The 14,057-nt window shown below is 37.0% G+C and overlaps 1 long non-coding RNA gene across 1 annotated transcript; it reads right to left on the bottom strand.

The window, feature by feature from the left end:
- Positions 1-5,028: 5,028 nt before the first annotated feature.
- On the bottom strand, positions 5,029-11,975 carry LOC121862761. The gene is made up of 3 exons (XR_006088282.1): positions 11,645-11,975; positions 9,157-9,322; positions 5,029-5,129 (listed from the first exon to the last, which is right to left on the bottom strand). It is a non-coding gene; the product is annotated as an uncharacterized LOC121862761 (long non-coding RNA).
- Positions 11,976-14,057: the final 2,082 nt, after the last annotated feature.

Raw genomic sequence — 14,057 nt, forward strand, 5'->3', positions numbered from 1 at the left:
ATAATTAGTGGTAGGACCTTGTGAGTGGTTTACCATGTTTCCATCACCACTCTTGACACGCTAAACCGCAAAATTTAAGAGGTAAGAATTTTATCTCTGGTGCTTAAGCCGACCCCCTAACTTTGGGCTGATTTTTTTTGTTCAAATTCCGTCTTGTAGGCCGAGATAGTGTACCTTTTATTTTCATTCATTAAAATTCATGTTTATCTATTCCATCACGTAAAACTATGTTCAGCAAGAAGCGTGATAGAAATTAGGCTAGCTACTCCTTGAAATTCATGAATACCTGGAAGGAAGATGTCAAAAATTGGGGATTATTCACAGACACGCAAGCGTCAACGTAATGTACGACTCAATCCATTGGATTATGGACGATCAGAAGAAGCAGCCGACTCACAGTCAGAATTTCCTTCCAGCAATTGATCAGTTCCTGAGTTCACTGGTTCAACGGTTAAATGTCTATGAGGAAACCTGTTCACTTTTCGGGTTCTTGTCTAAACTGGAGTCAATGAATTGTGACGAAATTGAAGCAGCTGCAGCAAAATTGGTTGCTGAGTAAAAAAATGATTTGGATCAAACACTTGGAGTTGAACTTGTGCAGTTTACAGCATTCTTCACTCAATTTCTTGAAGACGAAGATGATGAGAAAGGGAGGGCACATTACCTTTACAAGCTGTTGATAGACAAGAAAGTTGTAGATACATTTCCAAATGTTGAAATAATACTACTGATGTACTTGGTGCTCGTGGTCACAAATTGTTCTGGAGAACGTTCTTTCAGTAAAATGAAGTTTATTAAAAACAGACTTCGTACTACAATGTGTCATGATAGGCTCAACCACCTGGCTTTGATGAGTATCGAATATGACATCCTCAGAGAGATTGACTTCGAAAAGTTGATCAAAACCGTTGCAGCGGCCAGGTCACGTAAAGTGCCTGGTCTGTAAATAGAGGTAATGATTATTTTCTATTTTGCAATTGATCAATGTTTGTGTTCAATATATCCATTATCCATGGTAGATGGCAGTTATTTTTATTAAAATTCTTGTTTTTTCCAACATGTTCAGACTTTTGTTATAATTTTATCAAATTCATTAAATTGTTTATTTGTTTTACTATTGGATGCAAAACTTCAATTTTATTTATAGTCGAGTTAATACTTATTCTGAATCTATCTGACCTTGGACTTAAAGAAGCCTATACATGCATTCTTGGACATAACCATTATTTGAGTAGAGGTTTGTCTGATTAATAATGCAAAGAATCATCTCTCTGTAATAACTAATAATATATTCTTTTCTGTGAAGTCTCTTGAAAATTTTTGACATGTACGGTAGTAGCTATATCATGGCTGGTCAACTTGAAACCACATGAATGACTCCAGTCATGTCTCACTTTTGTGTGTGTGTGTGTTGGGAATTTGTACACTATCAATAAATATACAGTTAATTAAAAATTTCTCAATGTTCTAATTTCCTCAATATACAGTTGTATTCATCGCTTAACGTTTCACTAACGTTACTTCTACATACGGTGTCTCGGGCCAGAACCGAAGTTTCACGAACGCGGTTCATCTACCCATATACGTGAACATAATAGTTTTTTATTTAGGGCTCATAAAAATCTGCTAATAAACATCTTGCCAGAATATAATTTACATTGCTGGGAATTTACAATTTGATGATCATTTTGAATATAAACATCAGCAGATTTTGCATTAGACATACAAATTTTAGATATAATGTTTACTCTGAGCAAATATGTTATCTTTTGTGCAAAATATATGACATTTATATTCAAAATATTCCTGGTCTTACAAGGAATCCAGCAATGTCAATTATATTATCCTAACTTTAATCTGAGTTATTATTTATTACTAAAAATGTAAATTACTATTTTCTCCCAAAGCTTCTCTGGTAGGGAGGGTTGGTGGGGGGTGGGGGGAGGGTTGGGACGGACCAACCATCTGGCGCGGTTGAAAGAGGGGGGGGAGGCAGGGTGGGGTACTTTGATTGACAGATAGTGTCGTGAAGAATATTTTTTTTTTTATTAACTGAAGATATTTTTTTTAGCTCATAAAATTCATACAAATTACCCGGCCAGAATATAATTTACATTGCTGGAATTCTTACAATTTGATGATTATTTTGAATATAAACATCATAGATTTTGCATTAGACATACAAATTTTAGATATAATGTTTACTCTGAGTAAATATGTTATCTTTTGTGCAAAATATGTGACATTTATATTCAAAATATTCCTGGTCTTACAAGGAATCCAGCAATGTCAATTATATTATCCTAACTTTAGTTTGAGGTATTATTTATTAAAATCTAGTGGTTTTCCCCCAAAAATTTCTCAGAGAGGGAAGAGCCAGCAGTGTAGTGTGAGAAGAGGAGGAGGGAGTTGAGTCCATTATTTGAATGGACATTAACTTGGCGACTGTATTTCTCTATTTCTCTTAAGTATTAATTGTGTGCATGTACCATCATAAAATTAAGATGTTATTTTTACTAGAATATATAGTTGTGTGTTGTCAAAGTGGAGTTTGGGGGTCGGGCCAGTCTCTATTGGAATTAATCCCATATGTTCTGTTGTTCACTTTACGCGGTTTTCACTTAACGCGGTAACCTCTGGGTTCAATTGACCGCGTTAAGCGGGGTACAACTGTAACTGCATATGGCTTCAAAATTCTCCAAAGAAGTGTTCAAATTTCAAAATTTTCCCAGATGTTTAGGCTCGCTTCACTCACCACCCCACCCTCTTGGGTAGTTATAATGAGGGGGGCCTCCACAAAGAGGCTGCCCATGGGCCTCCACAGGTCTAAATCCGGCAGTGATAATAACTATCCTATATTTCCCCTCTGTGAAGTATTGATATCTTAGTCCCTCTAACCAGCTCCCGGCTGAGTCTCCCCATGGTGTAGGCCTTTCTAGCCTAACCACAAGCCGTTAGACCTGTACTCCCCCTCCCCAAACGTAAACAATTAACTCCCTCACCCTCTCCACCTCTCACGAGTATAAAGAGAAAGAAGAATAAGTACAGTATATAAATAAATATAAGGAATTAAAAAGACAATAAAAGATTAATTTGTTCCATAAAATATGTCATATTAAATATTAGGGACACATAATATTTGTTACAACATAATACTGTAGTAAGTCTCACATAGTAGTGTAGTGGCTCTCACATAATAATGTAGTGGCTCTCACATAATATTGTAGTGACTCTCACATAATACTGTAGTGGCTCTCACATAATAATGTAGTGGCTCTCACATAATATTGTAGTGACTCTCACATAATACTGTAGTGAGTCTCACATAATACTGTAGTATAACACTGTAGTGGCTCTCATATATTATCAGTGGCTCTCTTACATATTACTGTAGTGGCTCTCACATAACACTGCAAGGGCCTTGAGACACTAGTGCCTGACACATTGTAGTGGCTCTCACATAATACTGTAGTGACTCTCACATAATATTGTAGTGACTCTCACATAATACTGTAGTGGCTCTCACATAATAATGTAGTGGCTCTCACATAATATTGTAGTGACTCTCACATAATACTGTAGTGAGTCTCACATAATACTGTAGTGGCTCTCACATAATACTGTAGTGACTCTCACATAATATTGTAGTGACTCTCACATAATACTGTAGTGGCTCTCACATAATAATGTAGTGGCTCTCACATAATATTGTAGTGACTCTCACATAATACTGTAGTGAGTCTCACATAATACTGTAGTGGCTCTCACATAATACTGTAGTGACTCTCACATAATATTGTAGTGACTCTCACATAATACTGTAGTGGCTCTCACATAATAATGTAGTGGCTCTCAGCCATATCAGAAAGTGGCTCTCCTACTATAACATTACAGTGTTCACAATACTGCAGTGGCTCCCATAATACTCAGGCCTGCACATTGCAGTGGCCTCACATAACACTGCTGTGGCTCTCACTGCACTGCACACATTGTCATCCCTAAAAATCTCTTTAAGTCATATTACTACATAACATTCAAAGCCACCGCGCTTTGTAGAGTCTCAGAAAATGTGGGAAACGCTATAAAGGATAACTTATTTGTGTATGTTTATAACTCATCTAATGTATGTTTATAACTCATCTAATGTATGTTTATAACTCATCTAATGTATGTTATATAACTCATCTAATGTATGTTTATAACTCATCTAATGTATGTTTATAACTCATCTAATGTATGTTTATAACTCATCTAATGTATGTTTATAACTCATCTAATGTATGTTTATAACTCATCTAATGTATGTTTATAACTCATCTAATGTATGTTTATAACTCATCTAATGTATGTTTATAACTCATCTAATGTATGTTTTATACAAATAGTACCCAGGTATGGCCATATAAGTGTATGTACTCATAGCATTAAGGAGAACTCAAGGTATCTATAGGATGATTGGGAAGGTCCAATTGATATGGACTAGTGTACTATAAGGGATAAGAGTAGATCATGTTTGAAGGTCCTTCTATTTATGTCTGTGAACAATTAGTGAACATAGCTACCGCAGGTATCAGATGAAAATATAAAAGAACATTGATTTGGAAAAAGGATAAGTGTATCAGACCTAAGTGAAGTGTTGGAAGTGATCCACAAACTATACTTCAAAGAAAATATCTTGCATGCCTCGGCATGAGCTTAATACACCTCATTATCTCATGTGACATATAACCACAGACCATACAATTATCAGAGCATCTTATGAATGTGTTCAACGATTGCAACGTGCGAGAGGAGGATCCCTAAATACAGATTGAAGTGAAGTGGATATACCCACGCCATGAAAATACGACGCTCGGCTTTTGTTCAATGTTAGCGTCTTTTCTGCCCCACGAACTGTCAAACCAGATCCTTACTTTAGTATGTAATTTAGGATTAAAATATGTAATTATAAGGCATAAGGTCACAATAAATAGGAAAGTGGAGATGTGAGAACCAGAAGAAATCAAAGTGTAAATTTAAGTTTGAAACTGTAGGCCTACTTCAGTGCGAGACGCGAGCCGTTCGTCCTTAGACGTGCCTCGCTCTTCCACCCAAACAGGTCAGTGAATCCCTTTGTGCTCCATTCAGCCCTGAAAAGACGTATTTATCAGTATTTTACATCTTAAAACCTTGCTTGATGTTATAAAGTGAAGTAATAGTTGTACTAGTGTGGTGATAAAAGCCCAACAGGCATTATACTTAGACGTGCCTCGCTCTTCCACCCAAACAGGTACCACGCGTTCTGAGCGTCGGCTATTACCGCACTGTGAAGGACGCACCATGTGTGGTGTGACTGTTTACAGCCATTATGGCCCTTCACTGTGAACCTGTGGATACCCTGCATATCACCACCCAGGATAGTAGAAAATAATTGTATGTTTGAGAAGATTCGTGGTCGCTACGTGGAGCAACCTAAGAATACCAGCCGTGGAAACAGCACCTGTACTGTACTGGTATGGTTACTCGGGAAGTAACCCCTCTACTCATCAAGAGTAGTGTGTGGATGAGGTACCTGGTATGTGTACCTAAGAATACCGAGGAGTTTCATACTTGTAGGTGTGGAGTGTACCCGGGATGTGGTGCTATGATATGACATCTGGTGCTGTAATGTAACTTGTGATGCTATACTCTAACAGGTGGTGCAGTCTGATATGTTGGGTGTTTGGTAAGAAGGAATGACCGAGGTAAGGAGGTCATAGGTTGTTGTTAAGAATGAAGAGGATAAAAGTAATTATTTGATGTAAGACGTGTATTGATGTGAAGGGTAATGAACATAATAGTTGTTCTTCTGAAGAAGGCCAATTCTTTTTGTATTATGACGGGATGCAATATGTTTTGTAAGGAATAAATTAGTTAAGTCATGTTTGATGTTTCACTCTTCTTCCCACTCTCGATTTGGTCAATGAAAAACCCAACCCAATGCCTAGCTCACTCTGCCCGCTACCTAACGAGCTACATACTGTCCAGGGGGGGTCTGGTGGCAGCAACCTTAAAATTAAGGATAGAGTTAAGTTATCCCCTTAGAATTAGTGACCCCAGAATCTGGCAGTATATCACATAATAATGTAAGGACTCTCACATAGTGCTGTAGTGGCTCTCACATAATACTGTAGTACAGGGGTGTCAAACTCATTTGCCAAGGCGGACCAGATTTAATATGAGTACACAGTATGCGGGCCAAGTAACATAATTATGAGCACTTCGCAATCACCTCTTAGGTAAGTAGTACGACAAAATAAGGAAGGTGGATTTAGTCTGCGCTCGTGCGAAACCCTTAAAAACAAACAAACAAATCAAGTGTTTACTTACCTTGATCAATCTTATTGTTTGCTACTGCTGCTTCCTGAAAATTGGCACCTCTTAGTATGGACCAGTGCATCAAAGTTTGGCACTAACGACTGAGCTGTAGCAACCTTCAGTATTGAATTAAGGTGCGCATCAGTAAGTTGAGACCGAAGCTGAGACTTGTTCAAGTTCATCACAGAAAAGAGTTGTTCACAGACATGTGTACTTCCGAACACTGACATAATCTTTGAGGCAAAACATTTAATCCTGGGATAATTTAGTCCAAAATATTGATAAAATGTGCCAACATCAACACTCGAAAACTTGTTCCTCAACACAGAATCACACTGGAGCTCAATTAATTCTAACTGAAGATGTTCTGGTACCTCATTAACACCAACAGAGAATGGGTCCCGAAAAATGAAAAAATCCTTCTCAAGTCTTTTAAAGTCAGAAAATCTTTCTTGGAACTCATTCATTAATTTGGAAATCTTGATGCAGTACTTTTTTGTGTTGATATCAGCATGAAACTGAGGTGTGCCTTGCAGGGACTTCAAGGTCGGAAAGTGAGAAAGATTACTCTCTGATAGTTGCCGCTCAAAAAGCTGAAGTTTCATCTCAAAGGCACAAATGCAGTCATAAAACTCTGTCATCAATTTATTGCGTCCTTGCATCTTTGTATTCACGTAATTTAAGTGTTCTGTAATATCCACCAGGAAAGTTAGATCTTGAACCCATTCATTATCTTTCAGTTCATGCAAATCCCTTCCTTTCTGTTCCATAAACATCTGAATTTCACTGCGCAATTCATAAAATCGCTTCAGTACGACTCCCCAACTAAACCAGCGAACATCAATGTGATATGGCAGTCCATGTGTGTTCTCATTTTCCTCCAATAAGCAGTCTGTGGTTCAGACCTCGTGCGCGTATGAAGTTCACTATCTTTATAACAACATCCATGACATTATCCATCTTTAATGTTTTACTACACAACACTTCTTTATGTATAATACAATGCACATTATAAATTTAATGTTCTTTCATTGGTGAAGTTGATTGAGTATTTTGTTCTAGGAAACAGCAGACTATTTTATTCAGCTGAGGGATACACTCACTATTTAGTTTTAGCTTCCCAAGGTAAAGCTGGAGCAGCAAATGGGCCGCATGTTTGACACCCCTGCTGTAGTGGCTCTCAAATAATAGTGACTTACATAATACAGTAGTGGCTCTCACATAATAATGTAATGGCTCTCACAATATACTGGAGTGGCTCTCACATAATACTGTAGTGGCTCTCATATAAAAATGTAGTGGCTCTTACATAATACTGTAGTGGCTCTCACATAATACTGTAGTGGTTCTCACGTAATAGTGACTCTTACATAATACTGTAGTGGTTCTCACATAATACTGTAGTGGCTCTCACATTAGTGACTCTTACATAATACTGTAGCAGCTCTCACATAATAGTGGCTCTCACATAATAGTGACTCTTACATATTACTGTAGTGGCTCTCATATAATACTGTAGTGGCTCTCATATAATACTGTAGTGACTCACATAATACTGTAGTGGCTCTCAGATAATACTGTAGTGACTCACATAATACTGTAGTGACTCTTACATTATAGTGGCTCTCACATAATAGTGGCTCTCACATAATAGTGGCTCTCACATAGTAGCTCATACATAATACTGCAGTGACTCACATAATAGTGAGTCTCACATATTAGTGACTCTTACATAATACTGTAGTGACTCACATAATAGTGACTCTTGCATAATAGTGGCTCTTACATATTACTGTAGTGACTCATATAATAGTGACTTTCACCTAATAGTGAATCTCACATAATAGTGACTCTTACATAATAGTGACTCACATAATAGTGCCTCTCACATAATAGTGACTCTTAGATAATAATGACTCACATAATAGTGACTCTTAGATAATAGTGACTCTCACATAATAGTGACTCTTAGATAATAGTGACTCTCACATAATAGTGACGCTTACATAAAAGTGACTCACATAAGTGTCGCCCTAATATAAAAATGGTCCTCACATACAAGTGGGTCTTCACATATAAGTGGCCTTCACTTAAGTGTAGTCCTCATATACAAGTGGCTTTCACATATAAGTGGCTATCACACACAAGTGGCCCAGCAAAGACAACCAGAACAGCCAATCACATGTGTGGTAATACTTGCACTGTACCTAAAAAACTCATGTGTGCTAAATCCTGGAAATGTTTGCCTGCATTGTTTCTCTGACAACCAGAGCATTGTCTCATTTGCTCAGGGTGTTGCCACCACTTAGTTCCTGATGACAGGGGATAAAGAATACCAATGTAGGACAAAATGGCACATATGTCTAATTAGGAGTACTGTACAGTACTGTAGTACTGTTCAATGGTACAAAAATGTCACTATATTAAGGAGAGGGGGGCCAGGTCAGCCTAACATAATTCAATGAAATATAATCTTTATCTGATGGTCTACCAGTCAAATTAAGAAATATAAGCTTTGACCTGACCTGACTTAAGCTAATCTGACCCTTTCCTTTAAACTAGTGAAATTTGTTCTGCCATTTTACTCCTATTTTGACTGCAAATAATAAATCCCAAAGAACTGGAGGAAAAGCCACTGTTATGGCAGCTTGGGTCTTGGAGGTCAAGAGTAAAGCACTTATGTGAGACATAACTGTACCACCAAGTGGCAACCCTCAACTTTTCCCTCTTTTGGCTCATAGATTCACCTACATATAAATTTCAGTCTACCAGCAGAAAATGGGCATCTTACCAAAACTATTAATTAAGTATTGTACTTACATATGTACATCAAGATACCAGTGTCTTGACGCCAGGCTCTTCATGCTTCAAGATAATGTTGGCGTCTCAGTGAGCTGCCACGTACAGGAACACATTATTTTCCAAAGTTTGGGTCCTTTATCTTCCCCTCTCCTATTCAATGCCTTAATCCCCTGGTAGTTTTATCCTGGAAGAATATAATCAGTGTACAGTATATATTACACAATTTCTGTGAAAAATAAAAGTGAAACTCAGGGCCGTATTCTCAGTCGCTATACCACCCAATCAATCAGGAACAGTGTCGGATGAGGTCATCCAGAGACGCCACAGCCCTGGTGGATCTGGTTTGCTTTCGGGATCGTTAGAACATTTCATCGGGAGGGGGTAACCGCCTGATAACAGTCCCAATGAGTATAAAAACCTCTTTTACCATCAAAATGTTGATATATTGAGATAGAATATATTAAAAACTGATAAAAAGTGAGTTGGTAACAAACTTGTATTTCCACATACTGTCCTGTACATTCAAAGATTGTCAGTCATCAAGAATTACTCAATTTTCTCATGAACAGCATTTCATACACATGAAAATTTTCAGAGATGCACCTTAACAGATACTGTAATTTATGAGAACACCACTGCCACCGGTAGGAGTTGTTCAATTTCGTTCATTTTTTTCAGATAATACGAACACGTGGAAAAAATTAACGAAATTGAACAACTCCTCCTGGTGATAACAGTGTTCTCATACATTACCACAGAAGCTGTTACATTATATAATTTTCAAAGATAAAAAGAACCTAAGTTATCTATAACCTAAGATAGGTAGATTAGGTTGGTTCATCTCATATCCTAAAGTTTAGACTAAGACCTGACCACTCATCTATTACCATTTTCTTGAGGTAAGAAGGCATTTATCCTCTATAGAAATATTTGTCAAGTTCTTGGTTAACCTGTGATACGGTCTTCCAGTATTACCAACTCAGGATAAGTTAAATCACTTAAAATGGACACTCGTCCAAATGAGTTATGCAATGGGATGTAATCGTATAAACAGCACACTAAGGACTCGGAGGCAGCGTGACAGCGTCGTTGGTACTGCACCTGTCAGGTACAGTAATGTATATACCCTGTACATGACCCAATTACACATGAGTGCATCAAACCAAGGACTCTTAGAACAGAAGAACAGTGTACCAGTAAGCCACAGCACCTCCAACCCACAATCACTATACTATGTGTAGCGTATAACGCTTGTGTCGAAGATAATCTTCCAAAATTGAAAATGAAATTATACTAACTGGAATCTACTTAGCTACAGACAACCTTTAAGAAAATGGAGGTGGGGTGATATTCTGTGAACCTCAAAGTGCTTTGAAATCAATGAACAGCCCGTCAGGTTCAAAAGTTGTCTGTGATATTAAAAGAAATGTGATAACTGCCAATGAGAACAATTCTCGTATCGAATTTGTGTGGATTCCATCCCATGTAGGAATTAGGTATCATGACCGTGCTGATAGACTGGCCAATGAGGCATGTAAGAGGGAAAATGTAGACCGTGACCGTGGCCTGTCCAATGCTGTGCTTGAAAACATTCAAGTCAGAATCATGAACTCTGATCTAGAAGAACTGACAACTGCAGAGAGACCTGGCAGTTGTAGCATTAGTAAATAAGAAAAAAATTTTGTGAGAGGCACCGGTATGGCCAGCATAAGGACAGAACCAAACAATGTGATGTAGTTATGTCCAGAATTAGGCTAGGATAGACACATCTGGCAAGTTAGTATCGCTGTACCCATACGGAACACTCAGCATGTAAACTTTGTGATAAACCTTTTAGGCATACAAATCCAGGTAAAAAAGTCACAGGAAAAAAAGTCACAGAAAAAAAGTCACCTAACCCAACCCAACCTAACCTAACCTACGTGCATCATATGTAAATTGTGTTGTCAATATGTAAAGGTCATATATTGTCAGTTAATAATTGTTTTAAAATATTTTGAGTTTAATTACCTTAAATGTGACTTTTTTTCCTAGCTAAAACTGTGACTTTTTTTCTGTGACTTTATTACCGTTCACCAAGGCATACACTTGAACACCATATTATTGAATTTGAATGTGACACTGTCAAAACACTTTAGGCCACCTGGCTTATTGTATCATGAACTTTGTAATTACTACATTGAATCAGGGGTGCTTGAGAACATTCTTGCTGTTTATCTAAAATTTGCTAGCCCACACTGATTAGTCTTCAATTAGAATATAACGTCCAATGTATATGAACCAGTCCTGCATGACAGTGAACAGTGACATCACCCACATGACTCTGACCTATATATACTGTTAATGAATATGATGTATTTCATTGTGTATGAACCTCTGTCCTGCGTGGCAGTGAGAAGTGATGCCATCCTCAGTGTCAAGACCTGTCTGGATTACTCAGAATAGGGAAATTGTACTCTAAGGTTTGTCAATAAATTTGTTAAACTAAACTAAAAACGACACTAACGGCCCAACACACGTGATAACTGTTGATGTTTACCGTCAGCAGCTGGTCAATCCTCCTGAACACCGAAAACGAGTTACAACAATTATTTTAAATCTAAATTTAGCTGCCATTATTTTGGGTTACACTTGTTTTTTTATTACTGTGAAATGAAATTTACGCTTGCTTCCTATTTTATATTATTATTTTAGACAAGAGAAATAAAGCAATATCTAACAATTTGACCTGTAGTTCATGTGTTGAGTTCATCATCTCTACCAAGCGTCTCAGTTTACTAGCGGTACGAGATGGTCTGTACTTTATGGCATTCATCCAACAAGGGACACATTACCGCCTTGTCTCTCTAATTCCACAATAAAAAGATAAAACTTGTATAAGAAACCTCAACTTATATCCACAAGTAGTAAGTGTATTCTCAAACACACGTTGAAGTTATTCACTTATTGCTTCTGGTTTATTTATATTATTTCATTTTCTCTTTTCAGAAGCCAATGTGAATAATGTGTATCTTTTAAATTATTGTTGCTGCTGTCATGATACTACTGTAAAGGAGTTCTTCGCATAAAAAGAATTACAGTATTGCCGAATTAATTTGAAATGTAATTTATAGTGCTTAAGAACGTTTGATGTAAACATGAGAGCCTTAGAATAGGTGGCGGAAATTATTTTGTTATCACTTCACTCATCACCTTACATATACAACTAATACAAACCGCTGAGATTATTTTGTAAATACTATAATAAGAAAAAAATGGGAGTTTATGTTGATAAAAGTTAAAAGTAAAGAATAACTAGAAGCAGACAAGTAATCACATTCAGTGTGAATTTCATACTATTTATCCTTTAGTTCTTTAAGAGGTTAGGTACAGTACACGAGTCATTGAATTTAGCTGGTGAAGCACAATCAAGTCTGAACCATAAGGACTTTAAATACACTCAATTTCATCCACCTTAATATTGTCTTTCAGTACTTCAATCACTAGATACAAAATAATAATGAATGGCTTTAGACGCCAATCATAAATAAACACCTGAGTCCCTAGCCGCATCAAGAACTACCAGTCGGGCCGAAATTCAAAACAACAAAATGTCAGTCAAGAACTAGTAAGTAATTTTCTACATTATCTGCAATAATTTCACTTGATACCTATTAATAATATATTGATATTTTTGTAAATTAGTGAAGAATCATTTATGGTTTATATATTGTAGTTTGTTCATATATAAGAGGTGGGGTGGGAAGCTTTTTCAAGCTTGTCACTGCAGCCAAGGCACTTTTTACGTTTACTTTTATCTTCTTCGTCACTGATAGGCTCGTTAGTCACTTGGGCAGTCGGTTACGTATCTGTTAAGCACTGTTGACAAGTATTCGGCATGTACTCGCTCCAAAAATGTATCTGTACATTTACAGAGCAGTAAGGACTGGTCCGACTAATTACCCAAATGTACCCAAATGTAGTCGCAATGAAGTCAAATAATGGTCCAACATGAATAAATCGGACTGCCAATCACTTCTCGACTAGTATTTGGTGTCACTAAGTCACCAAAAAGTGGAAACTTACTTTAATCTGAGTTAATAGATCGCGTGCATGTACCGAGGGAGCGAGTAATTACCCAAATGTACCCAAATGTAGTCGCAATGAAGTCAAATGATGGTCCTACAAGCTTAAATCGGGCTGTGAATCACTTCTCGATTATTATTTGGTGTCATAAAGTCACATCATGGATTTGCATTAGACATACAAATTTTAGATCTAATGTAATAATTTGGTTTACACAAAGCAAATATTTTATCCTTTGTGTAGAATATATGAAGTTTACATTCATAATATTCCCTGACCTGCAAGGAATCCAGAAATGTCACTTATATTATCCTAACTTTAGTCTGAAGTATTATTTATTACTAAAAGTTAAAATCTAGTATTTTCACCCAAACATTTGTCTGGTAGGGAGGGAAGGTGGGGGGGTTGGGGGGGGAGGGTTGGGACCGACCGACCCAGCTGGCGTGAGTGAGGAAGAGGGGGGGAGGCAAGGTGGGGTACTTTGATTGACAGAGAGTGTTGTGAAGAATATTTTTTTTTTTATTAACTGAAGATATTTGTCTTAGCTCATAAAATTCATACAAATTACTGGACCAGAATATAATTTACATTGCTGGAATTCTTACAATATGATGATCATTTTGAATATAAACATCATGGATTTTGCATTAGACATACAAATTTTAGATCTAATGTAATAATTTGGTTTACACAAAGCAAATATTTTATCTTTTGTGCAAAATATATGAAGTTTACATTCAAAATATTCCCTGACCTGCAAGGAATCCAGAAATGTCAATTATATTATCCTAACTTTAGTCTGAGGTATTATTTATTACTAAACGTTAAAATCTAGTGTTTTCACCCAATCATTT

Source organism: Homarus americanus, unplaced genomic scaffold (assembly GCF_018991925.1).
Source record: "Homarus americanus isolate GMGI-L3 unplaced genomic scaffold, GMGI_Hamer_2.0 scaffold40669, whole genome shotgun sequence".
Taxonomy (NCBI): domain Eukaryota; kingdom Metazoa; phylum Arthropoda; class Malacostraca; order Decapoda; family Nephropidae; genus Homarus; species Homarus americanus.